Source organism: Anthonomus grandis, chromosome 16, assembly GCF_022605725.1.
Source record: "Anthonomus grandis grandis chromosome 16, icAntGran1.3, whole genome shotgun sequence".
NCBI lineage: Eukaryota > Metazoa > Arthropoda > Insecta > Coleoptera > Curculionidae > Anthonomus > Anthonomus grandis.
In genome coordinates, this window is record NC_065561.1 from 12745160 (window position 1) to 12773115 (window position 27956).

Below are 27956 nucleotides of genomic sequence, written 5' to 3' on the forward strand. Positions count from 1 at the left end.
TTCCGATCGTAACATTGTATCATCCCAAGGATAGAGCAAAATATAAACGGCTAAAGTTTTGTATCAATAAAACTTTTGCGAAGAATTTTATATAAGTTTTCGTAAAGTCTTCGAGATGTCTTTGATATCAAATTTTGCAATAAAATTGATATGTTTTAGATTGATTTATTTAACTAAAAATGTGTTTCTAAAATTTGTGAATGTCATTTATTGGTTTATTAACTTTCTATTCGTTTTCTTTTTCCGAAATCTGGTCTAACCTTTAATTTAACTTTAGAGTTTAAAACTTTAATGTAGTTTAGACCAGATTTAAAGAAGCTGGTCTATTTTTCGTTGGCCCTTAATACCTAAACTAAATGTTAAAGTTAAGTTTAGGAGGACCATCGTAGATAAAAATAGTAATTAATCAATTACAAAATATTTGTATTTTCCAGACAGTCGATGTATATTTTTAAATCCGGTTTTTCGGGTAATTTTTAGGTTTCACCATGCCTTACGATCTGTGAAAGGTGTGAACAAAGTTAAAGTTATATTTTCTATGATCGCTATGATGATTAATATAAATTGAGCTATAATTCTTAGCTTCGATCTATGCTTGTTTACAAGCCATGCTGCTCAGGTTTTAACTTGATGCTATATTTACTGATCTAGAGAAGGCCTTTGACAGAATAAGTAATGATACTACAGAAATTAGAGGCTTTGACTTCTTGAGTAACTCACTAAATTTTATTCATTCATGTCTTTCTTTTTTGAGAGTAGGTGCATCTTTTTCGGATTCTTACATAGCATCATCAAGTGTCCCTCAGGGTAGCAATATATCACTCCTTTTGGTCTAGATCCTTGTTAACGATTTGCCTATATGTATTAACGACTTAAATTGTCTCTTATTTGCTGATAACTTCAAGATTAGGGTGATCGTCTTTGAAAATAATCAATTTTTTTTCATCAGTCTTTGAATCTAATCAAAAGTTTGTGCAGTATTCACATATAATTAGTTAGGATTTAGTTGGATCTATTAGTGTTGCAACAACAGTTTGATTATGCTTATTTACAAGCCATGCTGTTCAGGCTGACAACAAACTTCAACTTGATGCTATATTTACTGATGTAGAGAAGGCCTTTGACAGAATTACTAATGATACTGCAGAAACTAAGAGGCTTTGACTTCTCGACTAACTCACTAAATTTTATTCACTTATGCCTTTCTTTTTTGAGAGTAGGTGCATCTTTCTCGAATTCTTACATAGCATCATCAAGTGTCCCTCAGGGTAGCAATATATCACTCCTTTTGGTCTAGATCTTTGTTAACGATTTGCCTATATGTATTAATGACTCAAATTGTCTCTTATTTGCTGATAACTTCAAGATTAGGGTGATCGTCTTTGAAAATAATCAATTTTTTTTTCATCAGTCTTTGAATCTAATCAAAAGTTTGTGCAGTATTCACATATAATTAGTTAGGATTTAGTTGGATCTATTAGTGTTGCAACAACAGTTTGATTATGCTTATTTACAAGCCATGCTGCTCAGGCTGACAACAAACTTCAACTTGATGCTATATTTACTGATGTAGAGAAGGCCTTTGACAGAATTACTAATGATACTGCAGAAACTAAGAGGCTTTGACTTCTCGACTAACTCACTAAATTTTATTCATTTATGCCTTTCTTTTTTGAGAGTAGGTGCGTCTTTTTCGGATTCTTACATAGCATCATCAAGTGTCCCTCAGGGTAGCAATATATCACTCCTTTTGGTCTAGATGTTTGTTAACGATTTGCCTATATGTATTAACGACTCAAATTGTCTCTTATTTGCTGATGACTTCAAGATTAGGGTGATCGTCTTTGAAAATAATCATTTTTTTTTCATCAGTCTTTGAATCTAATCAAAAGTTTGTGCAGTATTCACATATAATTAGTTAGTATTTACTTGGATCCAATATTGTTGCAACAACAGTTTGGATTATGCTTGTTTACAAGCCATGCTGCTCAGGCTGAAAACAAATTTCAACTTGATGCTATATTTACTGATGTAGAGAAGGCCTTTGTCAGAATTAGTAATGATACTGCAGAAACTAAGACGCTTTGACTTCTCGAGTAACTCATTAAATTTTATTCATTTATGCCTTTCTTTTTTAAGAGTAGGTGCATCTTTCTCGGATTTTTACATAGCATCTTTGTTAACGATTTGCTTATATGTATTAACGACTCAAATGGACTTCAAGATTAGGATGATCGTCTGTGAAGATGACAATTTAAAACTTTAGAATTACTTAAACTAATATGATTTAAACACAATACAAAACTAACTTGCAACTACGGATAACTATTTGGATCTTGGAGTCACACTGCAATCTAAGCAAAACTTTGTGCACTATTCACATATAATTAGTTAGGATTTACTTGGATCCATTATTGTTGCAACAACACTTTGGATTTAGACCTTGTGAACTAAGTTAAACTTCCTTACTAATACGGACTTCATATTGAATGCTTGAAGAAGGGTCTTTAGGTGGATACAGTATACACCGACTTCTCCAAGGCATTTCAGGCAGGCAGAGTGTCATTCAGTAGGTTGCTTCATAAGCTTAGCTGTTTGGGATTGATGGAACTTTATTGTTTTGGTTCTACTTATCCAATAGAAGGCTTATTGTTCGAATAGGCGGTTTCCTATTTAGGGTAATTTGAATCCCATCTGGTGTTCTTCAGGACTTACACCTTGGACCACTCGTTTTTAATGTGTCCATCTTAAGTACTGATCTGATCTGAATGATCTGAATCTAAACTGTGTTGTCAAATCAATCCAGGACTGTGAGAAATTACAAAATGTTATATACAATTCAATTAAAAGATTAACCAATACAGTATCGAAAGGGTCTCTGTTATCAGAGAACCTGGTGTTGTGCTGGATAAAAACCTCCAGTTTATTGTGCATTTGGATAATGTTGTTGGCCTTCCAGATATTTAGATTTATTAGAAGAAGCACCCAGGAATTTATGGATATTAAGTCCTTAAAAATCCTTTACTGTATCCTTGTGTGTCTTCAGGTATATGAAAGCCATGCATTAATATTGTTATTGTTTTGTTAAGTTTGGTTTATATATAATTAATATTATTTGTAGTTAATTTTGCACTTTTATGATACATTTCTTTTTTAACATATTTGATTGTAAATTTACACATTTTGTAACTGGCGCTGGCCATTTATTTAAAAAAATGAAGGGGAATAATAAGGTTGTTAGCAGTTGTCCTTTCTATAAACATTTTCAATATAATAAATATTAATTTATTGGGCGAGAATGAGTTCTAAAGAGTTAAATTTCATATTGGGGTAAATATGACCTACGAGTGGTTTACAGTGATCACTCTACAGATATTCGGTAGATTTTAAAATTAATTTTTCTCGAATGTTGCATACAGGATCTTTTTATTCCTCATTACGAAAAATAATTATTGACAAATGTTTTATTATTGCCTTTCTGAAATCAGTCAAATCTAGTAAAGGTATATAATATTACAGTATCAGTATAAATCCTCTTAACCGGTCACCTCGGGACTGCATACCTGGCCGGTTGTCGTTTTGGCCGGTTAATCCGAAGTGTACTTATATATTATATTATGTTGATTATCTATGTTATGTACATATGTATATGTATTGAAGAGAGTATTTAACATATATATGAACATAATAAATATAAAATAATAGAGAAATATTCTTTATATAGTTATGTATTTCATATTTACATACATGAAGGTGCTACATCAACAAATATTCATATGTATGTAAGTTTAATATGTAATTATTTTTTGAAAAAGTCTGTGATTTTTTTCTGTTTTTTAACCTTCAGTGAATTTCTGAATGCGATATCCCTCCATTTTCTAATCACCAAAACGTCTAATGCTGTTGACTCATGTTGCTGCTCAATGTATTTTAATGCAAGTCCCATTACATTTTTGGCTTATTCATGAGAAATCGTTTTTTCCTTTTCAATGTCACTACTCTTATCATATTCCTCTGGTTCTTTGGTTGCTAAATCTATGATTTCTTCATCATTCAAAAATTCATTGTCAAGGTGATCGTCACAACTTATCATCCAATTTTCCACATCTTCTGGTTGCAATGGTTCGTTACCCGTTAACTTTGTAGAGTGGATTTCCTTTCTTCTTCTTCAGTCCCTACAATATTCGAGATCGCAACTAGATTCTCAACATCTGGCCAAAGTTTTCTCCAAAATTTAATAAAGAGGGCATTTCTTGAAATGCTGTAGCTAACATATAGATAACGTCCTTGATATTGATCTTTTTGATGACTTCTAAAAGACCTTTGTCTTCACTCTCCGAGTGTTCACAAATTCAGAAACAAGTTTACGCCTGTATCGTCTTTTTAAGCTTTCGATCACTCCTTGGTCTATTGGTTGCACTAAGCTTGTCACATTAGGAGGAAGATAAACTAATTTTATGTCATCTACATCGCAGTCATGAGGATGGGTTGGAGCATCGTCTAACACTAGAACTGATTTGATAGGCAAGCTAACACTTTTTAAATGTTTTTTAACTCTTGGAACAAACTCTAAATTAAACCACTCTTTAAACAGGTCTGAATTAATCCACGCTGATTTTTATGACTTATAATAGACCGGAAGGGATGATGGATTCAAGTTTTTGAATGCCCGTGGTTTAGCAGACTTCCCAATAACGAAAAGAGGAATTTTATGAGTTCCCGCTGCATTCGAACAAACGGCTTGACTGCCTAGAAAAGTTTTTTCTGGTAACATTTTAATGTTTAGCCCGGTCTCGTCCATACTATAAACTTGTTCTGGAGATAATTCCTCTGTTTTAACCATCTCACCAAACTTAATCTTGAATTCTGTCGCACCTGAAGTATCAGCAGACAGTTTTTCTCCACTTACATGTGCGAAATGAATTCTGTGTAGCTTTTTCCATCGATTAAGCCAACTATTACTTGCCACAAATTTGCCTCCATTATTAATCTTCTGGTGGATAGTCAAGAGCTTTTTCTATTAAAATTGGGCCGCCAATCGGTGTACCTCTTCGACGTTCCTGAAGAAACCAGATCCACAAAGCTTTATCGACGACCTCGCAAATCGGTTTTTTTCTTGTACAACGGCTGCCCAGATTCTTATCATATTCCATTTTCGAAGAAAATTCCTCAATCGAATGCCTATCTCTTCGCCAGTCATTTACAGTGCTTTTTCCAACATTAAATTCTGCACAGATTTTGGCCACAGATTCACCATTATCAATCCGCTTTAACATTTTTAAACGTGTATCCATCGAAACCACAATTCTTTTGCGTTTTGCACTCATTTTTAAGCAATTAGTTATGTTTTGTACGTACCCACAGCAAGAACAAACCAAACTGATCAAAACGACAAAATAATCCTATCCAACATGGTTTATAGTTCAGTTCACAGGGATCTCTCCGTAATAACGGTGAAATCCCAGCCGAATCTTGGAATGAATTTCTTGGAAAATATTGCGTTGCGTTCGGCTGTTGTAAACAGGCCGGTTAATCCGTCGACCGGTTAATGCGAAGCCGGTTAAGAGGAATTATACTGTATTATCTACTATTTCCGGTTTGTTGCAAACAAAACAAGGACATATACAGAGATAAACGTTAGAATGCCCATAATTCCTAACTATCTTTTTTGTAAACCGCAACATTTTGCCCCTTTTATGTCTTATAATATGGATTAAACTACTATGCTGCCTCAAAGTAATTTAATTACAGAAATTGACTTAAAGCATCAGCCCAATTTTGCTTCATTATTAAGATAATAGACGAAAACTTTTCTCAAATATTTGAACGCAATTTAAAAAGCTTTTGAGTAATGGAACATGGAGAACCCGAATAAAGTTCCGTATTATAAAATTGGCGTATTGCGTTGCATATGTTCTGATAAAAGGTTAACATTTTCAGACAGAAAATTTAATATAGCTAGAAATTTGTGATTGGATTTGTTGTCAGGCGTATTTAAAGCGAGAAAGTTTCAGATAAAAGTTAATTAAATTAACGAAAAAAGCTGACATTTTGAATCCAAAATTAATTAATATTTTATTCAATTGTCAATCGGTTGAGAGAGCACCATGATGATGAAATACATATAATAGTTGTTAAATAATGACTCTTTAAAAGTTTAGAAGATCATGGGATAGAAAGCACTTGAAAAACGGCATCATAACTTTTATGGCCATACGGTCCGACCTTTTTATAAACAATAACTCAAACTATTATCAGGAAAAGATAAATCTGCCCTTAAATTTAAACCGGTTCATCTTCGTGACCGAGTCAAGTGTCTTCATTAGTTTTGTTGGCTCGATGGAATCAGTACTGAGCGCCGCGCCGTTTAGAGTGTTGCCTCTTTAAAAGGACTTTTTGTTTGTTTTTCACTTTTGAAAGGTTCTTGATTTATTGACCGATTAAAAAAAATGGTTTTGTGCGGGCTCAAGTGTCAACATTATTATGTGGAGGAGGAGTATTTTACTTTTCGTAAGTAGATATTTTAATTTTAAATCTTCTATTCCAGTAAAACATACACAAATTTAATTTTGAAACAGAGATTTTTAACAAAAACATGCAATTTTCTTGAACTCATATTATTGATTCGAACTGGCAACAGTGAAGTGGCTTGTAGAAAAGGTTGCATTGAATAATTTATTTCAATAAGAATTGTCGTATTGCCAATGCTAATTGCTATAAACGTTTCAAGTGAAAAAAGCACAAACTATATTAAAACTACACTAAATAAAATAAAAGCACACATTTTTACAAAAAATACAAGATTTAAAAAAATGTATATAATAAAATATTAAAAAATTAAGTCAAAGCTCAAAATGATCCTCTAAATACTCTGACAATCTATAGTAAACCTTACCCAGCACCAAGCGCTTTAATTCCCCTGCAAATTTATTCTTGCCTTTAATTTTTCGAATTGAAGAAGTAAGATGGTTAAAAAAAATTAAACTGGAATAAAATAAAGAATTCTTTGCTAATGTTGAGTGAAATATAGGCAAGGGTACAATATAAGAACTTCTTAGGGTTATTAGCGGCTATGACTGAACTAAATTTAGAGTGGAGCAAACAACAGGTTTCTAGTGACTGAATAAATGGTTTGCAAGATTGATAGCGATTTAACCATTCAAATACCCAAGAATTTGTGAACCTCCTGAATCTCAAGAGGTTCAGAATTCAAAATGGAGACCGGCAACTGACACTTTAAAGTTAGCCTTACACCAATCTCCAAGAATATTTAGATCCGAGCCGATAGTTAGATGTAAATCTTCTTTTGATGTGTTGTTCCACAAAACAGTGCTATCATCAGCAAACATAACAAAGTTTCCAGAGATCTTCAAATTTGGAAGGTCATTAACAAAAATTAAAAACAATAAAGGTCCCAATACAGATATAGGTTGAACTTTTGAAGTGCTATTTTGAAACACCACTGTCTGTGATCTATCAGGGAGATAGGATGTAAGCCATTTCAAGGAAACACGACGGAAACCATACAACTCCAGCTTGCGCAACAGAATTCCGTGATCAACGCAATCGAATGCCTTAATGAAATCACAAAATACGGCTGCCGCTACATATCCTCATTGAGGCTTAGATAAAGCTGTCTTAGAAATGAAAAATTGCGATCATCTGACGCATCAAGCATCCGACTTTTGACAAGTTTGTCGATAATTTTTGACATTGTTGATAAGAGAGAAATTGGTCAATAGTTAGAGGAAGATTTAGTATTACCCTTCTTAAAAAGAGGTACAACTTTGGCCAATTTAAGACTGTTAGGAAACACACCCAGATTAAAACTTTGATTTACGGTTTCTGAAAAAAACAGTCAAAGCAGTATCAGGAAGTGCTTGCAGAATTTTAATGGAAATACCATGTTATTCCGAGGAACTATTATTTTGAATCCTTTGCATTATACTTATTATTTCCGTTGTATCAGTAGGAAACAGAAAAAAGATTGCGAGATTGGGTTATCTATAAAATTTAACGGGTCAATTGACAGAACGGTTCAGATGATAGAACATAGAGTTTCTCACTTTAGCAGCAATAGAGTTTCAATCATTAAAATATCTCCTCTTGGTAAACTTAATGGTTCTTCTGTATACACATCTATAATTATTATAATATGCCATAAAAGTCAAGGAAGAAATAAAGTACTTTCTAAGCGTGTACACACATTTCATATTAAGAAAAGCCACTTTTAAACCTCGAGTAAACCAATCTTTACCAACACTTCTCTTGCGAAATCTGTGTGGGAGTGCTTCTTCAAAAGCATGAGTCAGAAACTGATTTAAAGGAACATGGTGTAGAAGAGCAGAATTCCATATAGTAACACTACAAATGCTGGCTAGCAAAGGTTCGAAAATTAGCCTTTGAAAAAATTTTTTTTAGTCCTTCGGTTGTTCCTGGGATGATGTTTTGAGACAATATTAAAATTAGCAATAACAGCCTCATAGTCCGAGAGACCTGGATTTACAATGTTGTGTCAATCCCTAAATCCAAAAAATTTGTACATACATAATCTAAGCATGTAATGCGAGTCGCTTTCGCCACATGCATAAGTAAATTAAAAGCTAACATTAGGTATTCAAGGCGACGTGTGTATCTTAAATGTACATCTTAAATGCCTTTGAGAAGTATTTTTTTAATGTATTTATAATTATTAAATATATTTTATTTTGAACACAAAATTTATATAGGGCTGAAAAAAATGGTGTAAAAAACTGACATAGTCTAGGTTTAATAGCTACTACTTAAATTATTATAAAAACTTACTTAAAAATACTGCTCATTAATAGTTGAATAAAACTATTATTATATAAAAATAATATTTTGTAGGAGAATATTTTGTGTATATATAGGTTACAAAATGGGGAAGAAAGAAAATGTGCATTTAAGTCATTTAGTTAAATGTATCATGCATTTTGGCTGTGCAAACATCTAGATACCAAAATAAAAGACAGGTAATTCAAGACAATTTTAAAAGGAGCTTATTCACTATAACAATACAGGTTTAGAACTCACCAGAACATCACAAAAAACATATACGCTCAACAAATAAAACTCAAAAAACTACCCGTTATCGGGAATAAAAACAACAATAAATAAAAGAATTAAAATTAAAAACATTGTACCATTCAAAATATAAAATTTAAACTTAGGACGATACAGATTCCTACATATTAAAATAAGGTACTATAAGGAACTATTGTGTATTACCGTTACGTTAACGGAAAATTTAAATTTTGATTAATACAAATGTTAAAAGATAAAAGAGATTTTCTAGGGCTAATTGAATAAAAAAAACGTAAACTGTCGAACTTAGTTTGCTATTTAATGGATGTGCAGTCTGGGGAGTTTATGGCCCTGTTTATTTCAAATACCTATAACAAGTCCAATTGTAACCCTTTCTCACAAACATGCAGAACCTCAGTGCTAGGTCCCGGATTAAAATTATGGCCAGACTCTTATATGTGGTTCGCAAAAGGAGAATTGGTATTGCTAATTAAAGTATTTTTATTTCGGGTGATAAGTCTTAAAAGTTCGTTGACTCTAACTTCAAATTTCCTTCCGCTTTGGCCGACATATTGGATATCACATAAGGGGTGCGAATAAGTGAACTTGTAAACTCCAGATGCATTATCGGTATTTTATCTTTAGTGTTTACTAAATGTTTTGCCAGTTTGTTTTCGTTTTTAGTGACAAATTCATTGGACTTAAAACCCTGTGTAACACTAGAAGAGACGTTGCCAAAGTAAGGAATAGATCGATAAGATCTAGGGTGTTGGGTTCACTGAGCAATGGTTCATTAAGTTTTTTAAAAAATTTTGTTACATAGCTTCTTAATAACATTTAAACGATATCCATTGTTTCGAGCGATTTTTAAAATTATATTATATTCTTTTTTGAAATTAATATCGTTTAGTGGAATATTAAACAATCTATGAAAAAAACAATTAAAAGCGGCAAATTTTTGGCGAAAGGGATGATTAAAGGTAAAGGGTATTACTGGATCTGTGGCTGTAGGCTTACGATATATTTGAAATTCAAAATGATTATTGTGATTAGTGATTAAAAGGTCTAAAAATGGTAAACTTTATTCTTTCTCTAACTCATAGGTAAACTGTATGTTGGGATGAACAGAATGAATGAAATCAACTAAGTTTTCTAGGTCGTCTTTGGTTCTATTAAAAATAGTAAAAATGTCGTCTACGTACCGATGTTTTTTTGTTTTTTAAATAAATGGTGTTCCGAAATTTGTTATTCTAGTTTATACATAAACAGTTCGGCTAAAAAAGGTGACAAATAGAGCCCATTGCCAATCTAGTTTTTTGTTCGAAAAAATTATTGTCAAATTGAAAAAATTTTAAAGGAGCACACGATTGGCTAGAGAACACAAATCCAAAATAAAATGATTGGGTAAATTAGTGTTAGTGTCAGTGTAAAGTAATTCTCTGAGTATTAAAATGCAATCACTCTGAGGTATGCTCGGAAACAAGTTAGTAACATCAAAAGAGATAAGCCGGGATTGGCGTGGTATCTGGATAGGAGCAAATGTTCAGTTCATTGAAAAGAATTTTTTATAGAAAAAGGATTGTTGAAGTTTAACGTAGAAGGTAAAATGTAAGATAACCAAGAAGAAAGTCTGGAAGCAGGAGAATTCATGTAGGCAACTACTGGACAAACAGGGTAGTTAGCTTTGTGTATTTTCGGTAGGTAGTAAAGGAGAGGAGTGGAGGGATTGATGGGAATGAGTTTTCTTTCGGAGATGGAAAAATAACTCTTTCCTTTGTACATGCATTTTTTCTTGGAGATAAAGACCCATTTTGTAATCTATACTCCTCATTAAGTTGCGAAGTTAAATATCTTTATTTTCATATTAAAACTTTGTAATGATAGGTCAAAGAGGTTTATCCGTATTTTATCATAAATTTTTGCTACATTATAAGAAAAAGAATCTCTGAAACATGAACAGTATTGCGAAAAATTTGTCTCTCTAATTATAAATATAACTTTAAAATGAAATTTGAACTATTATTAACATCGTAGTATTTAAAATTTGCACACAACAAATCATGGTTGATGAGGTCCAACGCTTTAGAGAAATCTAACAACCAGAATCTAAAGCCACATTGTCTATTTGGTACTATTTTATTAGATATACAATAATTAAACAACTGATTATAAAGATTTTTTTCAAACATTTGTAAAAACTTATTTATTACTTAAAGGAGTAAAATTTTTAGCTATTAGAAATATGCACAAATTTCTTCTCGTTTAAAAATAGAAATAATAGGATGTGTCTAATTTCCACCAGGCAATTAGATTATATGAGTTGCCTCTGGTTTTAAATGCCAAAAGAAAGGTAAAACAATTTTAGTATAAAGTGTACATAATATTTATTTATCAATGTTTTTCGATTTCGTGCTCTTAAATGTGCCACAGTAAAAAGAGCAATTGTCAGAACTATTCAAAAATTGTTTGCAAAAAAACGTTTATTAAACATTTGAAACACCTGAAACGTGAATATCAAAGTAATCATATTGCAGTCAAATTATAATATTGGCCTTGTCCTTATGGTAAAGTAAACGGAACGTAAGTGCTGTAAACCATCATCCTGCAGGTTTATTGCAGTAGTTCATGGGGTATATTAAATTATGCAGAAATAAATTTATTTATAATGAGTCCGCATCAGCTTACTAACCGCATTGCGTCAATTATGTGCGCTGGGTTAGCTACTGTTTTATTTATTCATCCTTAGCTTGTGCTAATAAAGAACTTTTTTCTTTGTGTCAACACACCTTGTTGGAAATGTAATTTTCTAAACTGCGTCGGAAAATGCTTGTCTTCGGGGTGAAAAATAGTCCGATGGCACCGGTTCGTTTTAGCATACCAATCAATTTTCATTAAATATACTGCAGTGAACGTGAAAATAGTTTTAGTGAAAAATAATAAATAACGATAAAACCAAAGTTGTTTGTTGTTTTCAAAGTACAGTCCTATTAATCATTAATGGTGTAAATTTTTGAAACGTTGTTCCGCTAAAAGGGTGCTGTTATTTTTTTCCATTTTTATTTTACCCTTAAAATAAGGACAAAAGGAATACAAATAAGATGCCCCAAAAGCCGAGAGTATAAGGTAAAAGGTTTATAACGACATCGCATATTCTCTTTATATAAAGTACATAAATGTTTATATATACTAAAAGTAGGTTTATTATGGCCTAATTTCATAGAATTATTGTAATATTTCGTGTTCCTGATATTAACATGTTTTTATTTTCCGCTTTTTTTATGTCGACTGAAAGATAACTTCAATATTTCACACGTTTTCCGTGTTTTTCTGTCCAATATTAGTGTAATTAGTGGAAAAGTTCTCCCTTTACTTGTGTTTGAAATATAATTTATTTATGCTATACATATACATATAATTCTTCTAATTATTTTTACTAATGCCTGTTTATTGAAATTTCTTAGTGTTATTTCTAGTAGTAAGAGCCTAAATTAGGCCTAGGAATTAAGTTATAATTAATTTATCAAGTCCAGTAGTGTCTTAGGGCACATATTATCTAAAATAATTAGGAATAAAAAATTTAAACAACAAAATATAGCTATCAATACGGCGAATGCTAAAATGTGTGAATTAGTAAATAGGATGTAAAAGAGAAAAAAAGTATTTTTATAGTTGTTTGTTTTTATAGTTGATGCTCATTTTTGGTCTCAAAAACGAGGTCGAAAAAATACTCGATTTCTTAGTTCTGCTCGGATTCCCTCATAATCCGGCATTTTTGTGATCTACTTAATGAGAACAATCCGCAGGTATAGTTAGTTCAAATTCGAAAAAAAAAAAATTCTGAAAAAAATCGAAAGGGGGGGTATACCCGAAAAATGAAAAGACCCAAACTTTGAAGGCCGATTTCTCGGCTTCTATGGGAGCTATCGGGAAAATTCCAACGGTTTTGTCTTAGTTTCGTCGTTCTGAATCCAACGAGACCATCGGCAAGGTCGTAGCTTCTATTATAGCCGAGATATGGCATTTTTGATACCCATTTTTGGCCTCAAAAACGAGGTCGAAAAAATACTCGATTTCTTAGTTCTGCTCGGATTCCCTTATAACCCGGTATTTTCGTGATCTACTTGATGAGAACAATCCGCTGATATAAGCTGCTTGATAGCTTTCTTAAATTTATTATTAAAGAGATTTTTAACATTGACTGGAAGCCCATTGTAAATAACTAGTCTTGGCGATAGATAGATATTTTTTATAGATTTTTCTAGCTTTTTAAAATTAGGTCTTATTAAATATGCTGATCTTGTGCTATAGTTGTGAAAATTTGAGTTTATATTAAAAAAAAATTGTTTTTATGTATATTTCTACTAGCTGATAGAGTATGTAGAGAGCCGGTAGCGTTAGTATTTTAAGTTTAATAAAGTAAGGTTTACAGTGGTCTCTGCAGCCAATATATACAGGGTGTTTCATTAATATTGCGAAAAAATTCAGGGGGAGTTTCCTTGCTTAAAAATAATAAAAAAATCCCTATAAACTTATGTCCGCAAATGCGTAATTTTTAAGATACAGGGTGTTAAAGTTTTATTTTTATTTGTGTTTTTTCTTAATAGTTTGGGTAGTTATGTAAATATTTGAACCAAAATTGGCATCTGGAGGTTTTTTGATGTGGTAAATTGAAATTTCGCATTTGTAGAGGGCGCTACATACACGGTTTTTTATACTTTAAAAGTGTCATATCTTTTTTATGGTTGCTTAAATTATTTTTTTTTAACAAAAAAGTAGATTTATCTATTATTTTTACGGCAAAAAGGTATCTTGGTCAAAGTCGCTACAAGCCACCGTTTTCGAGATATTTAGACTTAAAAAGAATTATAAATGAACAAATAATGAATTAAAAAAAATAAAAAACAATCAATGCATTTATTATGTTAAGTCACGTATATTTATGTATACGTGACTGTGTATATGTGTATGTGCTCAGTGCTTATATTTATGTGTAAGCACTGAGCACATCTTGGATTTTAGCGATCCAATTCCTGGAGTAACGTTTATTTTGGATACCGGCAATGTTGAAATTGGAGTGCTTCTTTCACAAAAATATGAAGATGGTGAGCAAGTGATAGCTTAATTCAGTAAAACGCTATCAAAGCTAGAAACGAACTATTATGTAAATTGACTAATGCTAGTAGTCACAGCTATTAATAAATATTTTCATAAATATTTGTATGCTCAATTATTCATTCTTGGGAATGATGCATACTTCTCTGAAATGGCTGCTTCGGTTCAAAACCCTAAAGGATAAATAGCAAAGTGTCTAGCAAGCTATAGCAATGCCTACAAAAATTTTATTTACAATAAAACATAGGAAAAGCGAGTATCGAAAGCTTTGGTTCGAATGGTAAACTTAAAATGATATGGCCTAAATAAAAGAAGGAACATTTAGCTATGCTCTGAAGTAGTGGCAGTAATAAAGAATGCTGATAGAATTCGTCATTCAAAAAGACCTTTTGCCAATTTGACCACCGAAAGTATTAAATTTGCTAAAGCGTCAAATTAACACTTGAGACAACCATGATGGCTTTACCAACACTAATCACCTTATGAGTTGTCGATATCTTCTGTTAGATTTGAAGATGTTCAAACATAGCAGATACATGAACTTTATAATTCTTAATCCGATCGTCAAGAAAATTAGAATTCCTGTACTTAATATATCATGAGATTATCATCTTTTTCAACACGTGATTGAATTTCATAAGAAATGTCAGCAGTTGGAAAGCCATTAGTGTGGGGAGAACTCGCTTCAACTGCAGCAAGTTTTTCTTTCAGCAATTTGATTTCTTTTTTAATCTATGTCATTTTTCTTGCAAGGGGAGGCACACTTTTGAAGGCAACTTTGCATACATTGCAAAAGTGATGTACTCTTGATTTAGAGGTTGATAGACCAGAACACTTTTCAGCCAGGTGAATTTGCTTCTACATCTATAACAATTGTTTCTCATCCAGATCCATACTATATGTACCACGGGTATGAGCCCTATAATAACCTCATGCTATAATCAACTAATGCCTTAAAAATACTTGGATATTTTGTAAAAATTATTATTAATTAGTGGAGAATGTTCATGAATCCATCTACAGGAACCAAGATTCATCTCCATTGCACTAAAAGGACTTATTTACCAAATGTTGTGTGGACTATAGGCGAATGAATAATGTAACCAATCCCACGCTAGCAGATGCATATATATTTTTTCAAAGCTGAATCTAAACAGTGTATATTGGCAGGTAAAAATACATGCTGAAGATAAGGAATCATGGACTGTAAAATGCTCCAGGCACCTTTAACAGGCTTACAGAAAATGTGTTACGAAGAATGACTTAAGAATCATACTTAATTTATCTGGATGATGTCGTTACGCTGGGAAAAACATTTGAAGGAAATATAACGAAAGTTTAGGAGGTTTTTGGCCACGATTTATGTGAAAAACAACAGAAGCTTTTTACATTTTACAGAAGACTTGTAAGAAATGTCGCTAACCTTGCAAAACATCTACATAAGCTCACGAAGGACAAAATGGTATTTAGTTGGTGAGCAGACTATGAAGAAGTGTTTCAAGGGCTAAAAAGAGTACTGGGACAAACTTTTATTTTTAATACCAGCAATGTTGGAATTGGAACGGTCCTTTAACAAAAATATGAAGATGTAGAGTAAGTGATGAAGGGCAATAGAAGAAGCTATTGAATACATTTATAAATATTTGTATTAGCAATGATTCTTTGTTAGGACTGACCATGCTTTGCCAGGAGAGCCGAAATGCCGATATCCAGAAGACCACATGTATTAAAACACGTCAATATTGCCTTGAACAGGAATTGAAAAAACAACCAGAGATATTCGCTTCTATCTAGAATACTAATAAGACAGCAAAGCAATAAACGTGACTTACAGTGAATATTACGTTTTTATGATACGAGACATGTAGTACGGACGTGAACTTTAAAACTTCAAAATCACGCTGGCAAAAATCCAGTTGGTTTATAGCCCCACACATTTAGAGGCAAATTCCTAGCTATATACGAGATTTTATTGACATGCATTTTTGATGTATGTATGTAGATTGAAGAGATCTAGTTTTGTGTTTGGTGGATATTGTTAAATGGATATAAGAAATTTATTTATTTATTTATGACAAAAATCTTGTCAAATAATATTTAAGAAGATCTTCTATGACACATATCTTCTAAGACACATATTTTTTACCCGTTACAATATTGCGTGTTGAGGGACAAGATAGACTTTTCGAAAGTTAATCTCTATTAAATCCACGTAGCTCATTTTCGAATAAAAATCGCTTTGTATGCATGAAACTGTTAAATATTAAATAGGTTAAGGCGAGAGCCATTTTTCCGATTCCGTAGTAAAATATTTATTGCGATCGATACTTAGTTAATATTGCTATTCCCTATACTGTAATTACTACAAAAAAACTTGTTTGTTGTAAAATGCTCTTTTATAAACCACTTTTATGATATTTATCGGGTGAATAAAAAAAGCCTTAAAAATTTAGTTTTATGCGGGATTAATTATTTTTCTGTTTTTTCTTGGAGGTTTCCATATTAAAAAATATAAAACTTCTCAAAGAACTCAATAATTTAATAAAAAATAGAACAACTCTATAATACTTTAAAATAAAAAGAGATAATTGATGAAATTCATTAAATTCTTTATCAAAAACACTTGCGAAGCTTTGTAAATGTATAAACTCTTAAATAGCCAGAAAGGCATATATAGGGCAACAGAGATAGATTTTATGGTTTAACCCAACCACCTGTAATCAATCGAAACTTAACCAGAAATACGATAGCGCGCAGAACATTAGTCGACGTAAGCTGTAAAAGGAATAAAATATATTTTATTTATATATCAAGATACTTCAGAAAATAAAAGCCAAAGGTAACGCCAAACCTAAAATATACTGTTCTACTAAGTCAGAAGCCGTTTTTTTTCATTTTCCATTTATTTTACGTTCAAGAGTAAAAAAGAGTAATGTATTGGACAATATTTGCCGCTAAAATCCTTTTCGCAATAGCAGCAGCTCGATGGGAAGTTTCTTTTCATCTTATCATTTTTCAATAACCAGATATTACATTTAGGTATTTTCAAATAACGAAAATATTTACTTTCGGTAGTAATAGAGAATTTTCAACATTTTCTCTGGGTATTATTTATTTTTCCGATGAAGATTGTAAAAAAGTGATTGTTTCGATAGAATTTTTGTTACAACTCCTTAACTTTTTAAAACGAGATTTTTTAGTGAAAAACTGCCATAATGGTAATTTTGTAGCAAAATATTTTTAAAACTATTTATTGGCAAAAGGAGTTACAGGAAAAAATAATACATGTGTATTATATACACTGTATAAATCCCTCAAATATTTAAGACAAACATCGAGCCTGAAGAGGCTAATTAAATGTGTAAAAACACTTTTACTAAATGTGTTTTTACACATTTAATAAGACTCGAGTTGACTAATATAACCGAAAAAGTCCTCATTACATATATGCAAGGAAATATTACGTCTTAAAGCTGATAAAGCGAAAACTATTATGTCATCATTAGGTCCAATGTAATTAGGAATATTTGAGGGTCTACAAAATTAAATTTCAAACATAATAATTTAATTTTGAAAACCTCCTTCTTACAAATAAGTCAAGAAATCACTATCTTGCATCCTCAAGTCGACCAATACACAACTATGAACCATCGAAACTGAATAGCAGCTAACATTTTCTCTGTTTAATATTGGTTTATAAGCTTCATTTCTTTTATACTAAAAATCCTCTGTCATTCCTGACCAGAAGTTTGAATAAAGACCTGCGGAATTTAGTAGAGGGGCTGCTACAAGTACATTTTTGCTTATTAAGTAGTTCAATACATTTGGGTTGGTCAAAATCACATCTGAATCAATTGACTAAAAAAATCACATGGTTTAAAATTAAAGCGAGCGTTTTAGAAAGCTACTTACAAAATAGTAGTCTGCCCATATGTTCCTGGCAAAGTTTAAAGAATTTTCCCTCATGTTCATCAGATGATTGAATCTTTGGTCTGTCCAATGAGCAACTCCATCCTCTTCTGAAGTACGTTTATTATTAAATTTTAAGGATTTTTAAGGAAACTTACCTGGATATTTCCTTTCGCTCTCTTTAAATTCAGTAAACACCGCATGATATTGATCTTCGATTGAGGTAATCCAAAATTTAAGGATTTCAATGCTGTTATCCGAGTTGTGGTCACTTCTTATCCTACAGATAGGACATGTTATTTAAATATATTGCAAATTTGTTAATGTAAGGGAAACTATCAGCTCAACTACTTTTTTGCTTCTAATATAATAGAGTAGTTGTTTAAATTATTATATTAATTCGGGTAATGCTCAATAGAACAAGAAGTTCCACAGGTTGCTCTGCTAATATCCAAGCAGAGTGATCAAAATGGTCTGGGATCAAAATCTTAAAGGGCAGAGATCTATAATGAGACTGCGTATGGGATGGAAAGACAATATTATTTAAAGTTTATTGGAAATTGGAAATGGAAAGAAAATTATGTTGCAGATCTGAGCGATGGGAATAGAATACGACCCTGAATTGATGTAAGACAGAGAAAGATGGAGAATGATCGTGCAGTCAGCCAAGACATACCGAGGATTGTAGAGCTACAAATGATGATTATGACCAAATAATCTGATGCCAACTCCAAATGAATGGCTTTGGTTGCGATACAGACAAATACATATATACAGAGTGTCTAAGATAAAATGATATAAATGGGGATTTTGGAAACAGTAAGAGATATAGTTTCAGTTAAATAGGGAAACATTTGTGCTGTTCCAAGCCCAATCAGATGCGATATTAAGATCCACGATATCTACAGGAGTTTTGAAAATATCGGGCTTAACTTAAAAATTAGGTTTGACGTTAACGATATTTTTCTAAGCATTTTAGATTTTTTTGCAACCATAGTTAACTTTGTTATTTATTATGAACGCCATATTGGATTTATACGTCATTAAATAGCACGCAGAAAGACCTCTTCAACCATGTATAACAACCCCATCCTGCTATTGAAAGAGGTCGTCCATATTCTCAAAGAGATCTTGATAAAAATAAATCAAAAGACAACAACACAAAGTCTCGGTCTCGAAAATTTTATTTTATTAGTCAAAGCGGTGACACGTGTTTCGCTCCTAAGAGCATCATCAGACACGGGCTTTATGACGCACTGAGTGTGTGTGTATAATTGACCTAGTCGGTCGTGTTTTAACCTTTTTAAGGTCTAATGAGCGAGACACGTGTCACCACTTTGACTAATAAAATTATTTTATTAAGAAATATTAATCAAATATTTTAAAATACGTTAGCAATTTCGTTTTTGTGATAAACTCTCTTTTCTCAACAATAAGTTTAAGATGGAGAGATTTGTAATGACCTTCCAAATACAATAAAATATTTTACATTAAATAGTCTTAAAAAGCATGTAAAATTAATACTCCTGCAGACTCAACTATATAATCTCGTAACTAACTAATATGTACATACATTTTTGTTTTTTTTCTTGTCTTTGGTTTTTTTTTCTTTGTTTTTTTAACAATAAAGGTACACACATTCGCTTTTTGACATAAAAAACATACAAGTAAACATTATTAAAAATTGTCTGGACTGTCCATCATCCGTTTCTCGTCATTCGTCGTTTCCTCCGTTTCCTCTCTTTCTAGCCTCAGGCTTATAATTAATTATTATCGAAAAATTATATTATAAATAAAAATATATTAAAACATTATTTACTTATATTGACTTATAGCGCATACTCGTGCAAATCTGTTGTTATTCTTTCTGTAATAATTTATGTATTTAGTTTGATGATCTTTTTTGTGGTTTTTTTTTAGTTTCCTTATTAATTAACTTTAGGTTGACGGGTTTTTATCCCACTTTTGGCTTCTTTTGCCACTGGCTAAAGAGTATCGGTCATTGAAAATCGCGGGACTGACCTTTTTGCCAAGAGACGATGTAATTTAAAATATTAAATATAATATCTTTATTTTGTTTTTAGCAATCTATTGACTCTTTATGGCAAATAAATTACTTTTGAATTTTAATTTACAAATAGGGAAAAAGTAGATTTATATGATTGCTTTATATTGTGCCGCAGAAATGCTGAACAAGCGAGGGCAATGTACAATGAGCACTTTTTAGAAAAACGACAACCAGGTTTAGTAACTTTTATTAGATTGCGTGATAATTTTTCACCATCAAACAAAATCTGGATTTATTATTTGGATAGGTATTTTAAATGGACATGTTTTATTTAACATTTTTATTGGCACCCTAACAGGACCAAGATACTTAGAATTTCTGCAAAAGCTCTCTGTGCGTTCAAAAGTTAGCGAGTTGGAACTATTTTTAGAATCGGTTAACTTTCCTAGTGTGTTAATTCTTGTTGAACACTGGTTTGACTGGTTGAGGTCGACGAGCCTATTGATATCTCTGGTTATGTACTAATTTCCAATATTTTCACGCAAGCAATATACACATGGTGGTACTCTTATTATGTTAGAGAAAGCTTTTTTAACTAAATTTGTGTTTATTACTATTGACAGATTTGATCATCTATTGATTTAAAAGGTGTGCGAGTTTTCTATTGTATTTAGCAGTAAGTTAAATTTGTATATTTTAGGATTGTATCGATCTCCATCTGGTAATTTAGATTTGTTTTTAGAAAAGCTGGAGATCCTCTTAAGTGAAATTTCGGTTAATGCGATGTTGATTCTGACTGGCGATCTTAATGTAAATTTTTTAGATAAATCTAATGGATTAAATCGAATGCTTTTTAATCTGTTTAACTCATTTAATTTTAAGATGCACGTGGATCAGCCAACCCGGATTTCAGCATTTTCTTCCTCACTGATAGATTACTTCTGTAAGAATTTTAACCAACACGAAAATCAGTGTAAAACAATAAATGCCGGTTTGTCTGACCATGAGACAATAGCTGGATTAGTAAAGCTTAATAGTGCAGCTAATGAGAATAAGTTTGGACGCGATAGATTTTATACTAATAAAAAACGAAATAGAAAACCTTGGTATACTAAGGGTTTACGAGTATCTGAGAAAAATATGCGCTCCCTTTTTTACATTAAGAAATACGCTATGAACAATGCAACATTTTTAAATTATTATAACAGATACCGCAAGATTTACAGAACTTTGTCCCATTTTCTCCCAGCAAGAAAAAAAAGTTCCCGGAGCCGAACTGCTAAGCTACATGAGGTACATTCTTTTCCATTTTTGAATGATGCTGCTGATGTAAACAACGAGTTAGAGTATCCCATCAAATATTTAGAAAAATACATTTCAGACGACTTTTACGAAGATATTGCACTTTACACAAACATGAGAGAAGTAAAGGATTAAGGTCGTTCTTTCGAGACTACTTCTGATGAAATAAAAATGTTTTTTGGAGTGTCGATATTAATGGGAATTTACGGACTTCCAAGAATTCGGATGTTTTGGTCCAGAGAAATGAGGGTTCCCATGATATCTGATAATATTACCAGAGACCGATACTTTGGTTTGCGCTGTCGTCTGAAACTTGTAGAGGATGACAAGATATCAAGGGAGCAAAGGAGTTTAGATAGGTTTTGGAAAGTAAGGCCAATGCTTGACAGAGTTTTGAAGGGATGTAGACAAAATAAACGCACTGAGGCGGCATTAATAGACGAACAGATGATACCATTCCATGGTAAAGTAATAATGCGACAATTTGTGCGTGGAAAACCTGAACCAGTAGGCATTAAGAATTTTGTAATGACAACACCAACTGGAATTCCTCTGAATTTTTACTTGTACGACGGAAAGGGCTCATCACTAGAGTCAGCGCTCACTCCTTTACCAGTGAAGCTTGATATACGAGCAGAATGGTACTCAAACTAACTGACACTTTACCAGCTGGTGTTTCAGTTTACACTGACAGAAATTTTATCTATTCCACTAATAGATGCATTATTGTCCAGAAAACTAACCCTAACAGAAACCATGATTCTAAATAGGCTTCCAAAAAACGCATTTTTAAAAGATAACGATTTAAAAAAATCAGGTAGAGGTTACCATGACCAGTTGGTAAGACAGGATTCCAACGTCAATTTAGTAAAGTGGTTTGATTCGAAACCTGTACACTTTGCTTCATCATCTACTGGCGTTGAGCCACTAGGAACATGTTCACGTTGGTCCAAAACCGAAAATAAATACATAACAATAAATCAGCCTGCAATAGTAAATGAATACAATTTAAAAATTGGAGGGGTGGATCTACTGGATAGAGTGATTGGAAAGTATCCTATATGCGTGCTCGAACAGACAAATGGACGATTCGAACCATTTATAACCAGAAAATAATATTGAGGAAGAAGAAGATGAATTACCAACTTCTCGCAAGCAAAGAAAAGTTGAGCCCGTACCAGACAAGAGAGACAAAAAAAAAGGAAATAAGCATTTACCTACTTTCATGAAGAACCAGTAAAAATCACGATCTAAATATCGAAAACCTGGCTGTGGAAAATTAACATTTGCAAAATGCACCAAATTGCAATATTTTTCTGTGTTGTAGCGGTGACAGAAATTGTTTTGAGTTATTTGATAACTAATAAAATATTTATAATATTATATTAGTTATGGAAAATTAATTAGTTCGACAAAAATTAATAAGTTCGACTTTTATTTGTATTGATATAATTCCAACGTATCATATACATATTTTTTTCCAAAAATATAAAAGAGTAAAACAAAAAAAATTGAAAATTGTTTTACTAACATACTACCTACAAGGATAATGCAATGTGTTTTTGTAAATTTCATGTAATAGACTCTTGAGTCTGAAAGAACAGATTTTTTAAAAACCTTATTTTTAGATTTAGCCCGATATTTTGAAAAGCCCTGTAGATATCGTGGATCCTAATATCGCATCTGATTGGGCTTGGAACAGCACAACTTTTTTCCCCATTTAACCGAAACGATATCATTTTATCTGGGGCACCCTATATAGGCATCATTACTTTTTGCTTCCCGATGCTAGTGTAAGTGTAATTTTAAAATAGCCGACATAATCTACTCAGGTGTGAGCATTTGTCTAAAAACATCCGTGAAATTGGACTATGACAGTAAGGTCGTAGTGGTTGGAGATTTGCTTTCCAGTGATTGTTACATTTAGATAAAACTCTACGAATAATACGCTTTGAGGCGACGATCTAAAAACGTGCTAAAATACATTATGAGGTTTGGATTCCAGTATGTGAGTATTTTCAATGAATGAACATAATTCCGTAAACAAACAACGGCTTGGAAATAAAAATAGGCATTTACGATCCAAACTAATTTGAAGGTATCTTAAACGACCACCGACTCGTAGAAACCCTCTTTCGTCAATAAAGGGCGTTAATTTTCAAAATTCTTACGAAACAGTAGTACCAGATTTAAGGACAGAAATTTGTTCAAAAGTCTTGAGTCTTTTGAAGTGGCATTATGATAAAGTTATACTCCAGTCAATATAAAGTGCGATCGTTTACAGTTATGGATGAAACGTAAAATGTAACAAAATTCGTTTTGATTTGCTAAATAAAGAATGAGTTTCAAGAAGAACATCCGAGAAATTGTTTTCAGGAACTATAACAAGCAATACCAACAGTTTGCGTTTTTCATCTAACAATTGAGGATTCACAGTATTTGTAAATACTGTGAATCAACGGTTTAACAGACATTTTAGTTCTTCCTAACATAAGCCATTAAATCTTTTGGAAGAAGACCACGCGATCCAGCGTCTGCTGAATTATGCAAGAAAAGAACAAAAACAAATTACGCAACACCGATTATCACTGATTCAAAAGTAAGATTTAAAAAAAAATACATTTAGTGTCTTAATATAAATAAATAAGTCTTGAACAACAAAAGCGATAGACAGGAACATTAACATATAAGCTGGAGCTGATTCAGTGCCAAGTAATTCAGAGATTAAGTGTATTAAAAACGTGAACTAATTGATTTTTAGCATCAAAGCCACCAGGGTATAAAAATATGTTTATATCATGGATATAAAGGCAAGATATTAAGAGCAAAACGTACTGCCCTATAAGATGACGACCAATGACGTTCTGTTGTATATGAGAGGGCTGCTTTGATGTGCTGCAAAACGTTCCTCGCTATTAAAATATTAATCGTATGTAGTAAGTAAGCGGGCATCTTGTCAGATCCAGAAAAGGCTATTTTCTCCTGTAATATATTTTTAAAATGAAGTTCTGAGGTAAAAGCTCTATAGGGGCACGCTATCTAAACTATTTAATTAGAATCATATAACAAATATTCGAATAAAATCTTTCTCTAAGACAAGATTCTTGAATAATACACAATATCAGACTTACAAAATTTTACACTTGTTAAACACCAGACCAAGCAAATCTTAAGAGATTTTCATCATTCTATGCAAATACCGAGATATTTACTTGTAAGTAGGTTAAGATGTCTCTAATTGTTAATTGTTTCATTGTCTGTAATTAGATGTTTGATTTCGTTCGTACGAAAGGCCCACTTATACATGCGGATCTTTTAATTAGTGAATACCTATTTTGTGTTTTGCTAATTAGAAAGTATTGTTGAAGGTATTTTATTTTATTATTTTCATTTTGTTGGTAGAAGGTTCAGTATATTTGTCTAGTCATTTTCTTGTATTAGAGCAAAATAGAGAGAATTTTTACGCTAGTAAAAAACAACATGTATTCACTCTCTTGAGTACATATTCAATCTTACAGCATTCAGCTACTTCCGTCTTTATACGCAAGGATTCAGACAATCAATAATCCCATTTGATTTAAACGAAAACACATGGTACATTATTGAACTCCCTAGGCCCAGTTTTCTCACTTCCATATACTTACGTCCAATATTTTAAAAAATGGTGTTATTTGAAATATTAGGCATTTGTTACTATTAATGCATATTTTTAGATAGCCATTTAACAACAGGAGTAAATTATATCGAAAATAAGAAAGGTCATGAAGACCGAATTAACCGATCAAATTACATCGTAAAAGATGAAGAAGAATGAAACTCTAATTATGCCATCGATCAGTTAACAGCAAAAGCTTAAAAAAAACAAAAATTCAAGTTCAGAAGAAACCAAATCCTGATCAACTAGAAAGAAGAAAACCTGCATAAAAGTTTATTATAAATTTAGTCTTTTAATAATTTCGATATCCCGTTTTTTCGGTTTGAAGTTTGGTTTTTCCATTCTTTTTTTGCCTTGAAGATTTACCAGGGCATAAAAACATCTGAATTTCTCCAACGTGAAATCTGACTTACACCTCAATATTCCCTATACAATATTTTTTCTTGACAGCAAATAAGTACTTACGATGGTCTTGATTTCTTCTAATTATTAAGAGAAGAGTTCTCTTGAGTAAGATTTTAGTTTTGAAAATATTTGTCAATTGGTGCTAAGTTGGTAAGAAATAATGGAATCTTAGAAAAATGGCTTTGAAATTCTAAAATACTGTCGTGATCCTCTTCTTCCTCCACTTCTTAAACTCCGTTTCTATAAATGATCATTTGGAGTTGTGATTGACGATGCATCAGTTGTGGGCTATCATGAAAGAATAGTGAGTGCCATAGTAGTGTCATAAGTGAGCTCCTATACATTTTTTGATATTCGGCATGCAAACCGTAAAACTTATAGAACAGTATCTATTTACAATACTTAATGGGTAGTGAATTGATCTATATAGTTACAATACTTTAATAACTAAGATTAAAGTCTATAATACAACATTCACGACGAGGTGGGCGATCTTGCAGCAAAGAAACCAATTTATAAGCATTCGCATAGTGTTCTTGAAAGTGGTAGATATTGGTAAAGTACCAAAACGTTATCAAGGATAAACTAACAACAACAACAACTAATCTACATGCTAATTGCTAACATATACATGAAGTGGTTCGTAATACAAATTGTAGCTTCGATATGTCATTGGTGGCACATCTATTATTTGGGACGAAAGCGATACAGAGCTAGCAAACTTTTTGGATGACATCAATAACATTAGGCCAAGCATTAGTTTAATGACAGAGTTAGAAACTTAGTCAGCGATGTATCCAGTGAGGGTAGAGTCAGTTTTAGAAGTTGATGCCACTGTGCTACTAATTTTTATGCCGACGACTCCTAGTTTTACTTTTCTTTCTCTCTTGATAATCTGGAGAATACCGTTGAAGTAACTAATAGGGATCCTAATGTGAGTGCACGGCTATCTGCTGAAGATTCTTTAACATTGAGTTAAAAAAAAATCAGTAGCCACGCTCTTTGGTGACTAAAAACAAATTGCGAACTCATGGAACAGATTGAGAAAGAAATGAGAAAGAAATTTAGGTTGAAGTTGAGATTTCTATACAATCTTGATTCTTAGTCCAGGAATTTAACAATTAAGAATCTTCAAATGAAGACAAACCAATTAAGAATCTGCGGATTAATTGAAAGTTTGGTAAATATAGGCCATATATAGTTGCTGAAAAAAGAAGAGAGGCTGATAGATATTGCAAGACCCCTAGAACACTAAAGCAAAAAACTGGGAAAATGTTCCATTTTGGTAGTATGAAATGTCAATATTCTAGTCATCTTAAGCGTCTGAGTTTGATATCAAGAAGGTTAAAAGATACCGAATTATTATTGGAATATCGTGGAATGCCTTTTATAATTTTTTCTGCACAAAAACTAGATTGGTTTTACTGAACGCCAATTATGTAATAAGATAGTTGTTGGTTAAAAGGTTTTTGAAGTACACATCGCCCAGGATGTACATACTGTGATACTAAATGGCGACTTACGAATAAAATTTATATATTCCTTCTCAGCGACCAAGTGGAGGGTCGGGGAATCGTTCGTACTCTCTTTAACTTAAGGCTTTGCCTTTGATTTTTTGTTGCATGTTAATACATCGGCACTCTATATGTACGATATATTTTTTTTAAATATACAACCTTGTTAGTCATAAATTCATTTATTATTCTATGTTAAGCGGCGATGAAAATCCTCGACTCGTTTAAAAGCAGCGTTGTTATTATTTTTACATTTTCTTCACTCAAGATGTAAATCCCTTAATCCCTCGCAAATTTCCACTCCGAGGACATTTGCGAATGGTATATCAAGGGCGCCGAATGCAAAACGACCCGCTAAGTCCCGACTACCTGCATTTATCACAACTTTACCGCGAAACGAGCCTCTAATTCTATGCGCTATAACCCAATAAAATATACATGTATACAAATAAATGTTATTCTGAAATTTATGAGTTTCCACCGAGCGAAAATTGGAACCTATGTACACTTTCCACATACAGCCGAAGCGGAAGCAGCAAGGCGTGACGTATTTGTTGAGGCATATCGAAACAATAAATTGCCGTATTCGGTAAAATGCGTCCTTTGTTTCTTACAGCATAGTGGCACAATGTGTACATTGTAATTCAGAGATGTAGAATTTTTTAGGTCAAATTCTCTTTTTCCCCAAAATTGGCACTTAGTTCAGGAAAGGAGATATATCGAGGAATATTGGAAATTGATGCCGGTGGAAATGATGATAATGATATCCATTAAAAAACTTACAGTGACATATTGTATTTAAATAAAGAAGTTCGCCCAAAGTGTGCTTGCTGAAAATAATGATATAATATGAGTACTTTAACTGACATTGACGTATACAAACTAACTTTTAAAAAACAGGAAATACATTCATAGCTAGTATAATTTATCTATTCTCTGGACCCATGTCCATTGAGTAAAATATGATACCGGTCCTTAATTTGACTTGTATTAATGGCACAAGACA

General features: G+C 32.3%; 1 protein-coding gene and 1 long non-coding RNA gene across 7 annotated transcripts in view; one reads left to right on the forward strand and one right to left on the reverse strand.

Annotated features, from left to right (window-relative positions):
- LOC126745805 (afadin) overlaps positions 1 to 27956 on the forward strand; it is a 465103-nt gene that overhangs the window by 313797 nt on the left and 123350 nt on the right. The gene's annotated exons all lie outside the window — the stretch shown is intronic.
- On the reverse strand, positions 17653 to 18347 carry LOC126745807 (uncharacterized). Its single transcript, XR_007663686.1, has 4 exons — positions 18225 to 18347; positions 18070 to 18176; positions 17747 to 18015; positions 17653 to 17692 (listed from the first exon to the last, which is right to left on the reverse strand). It is a non-coding gene; the product is annotated as an uncharacterized LOC126745807 (long non-coding RNA).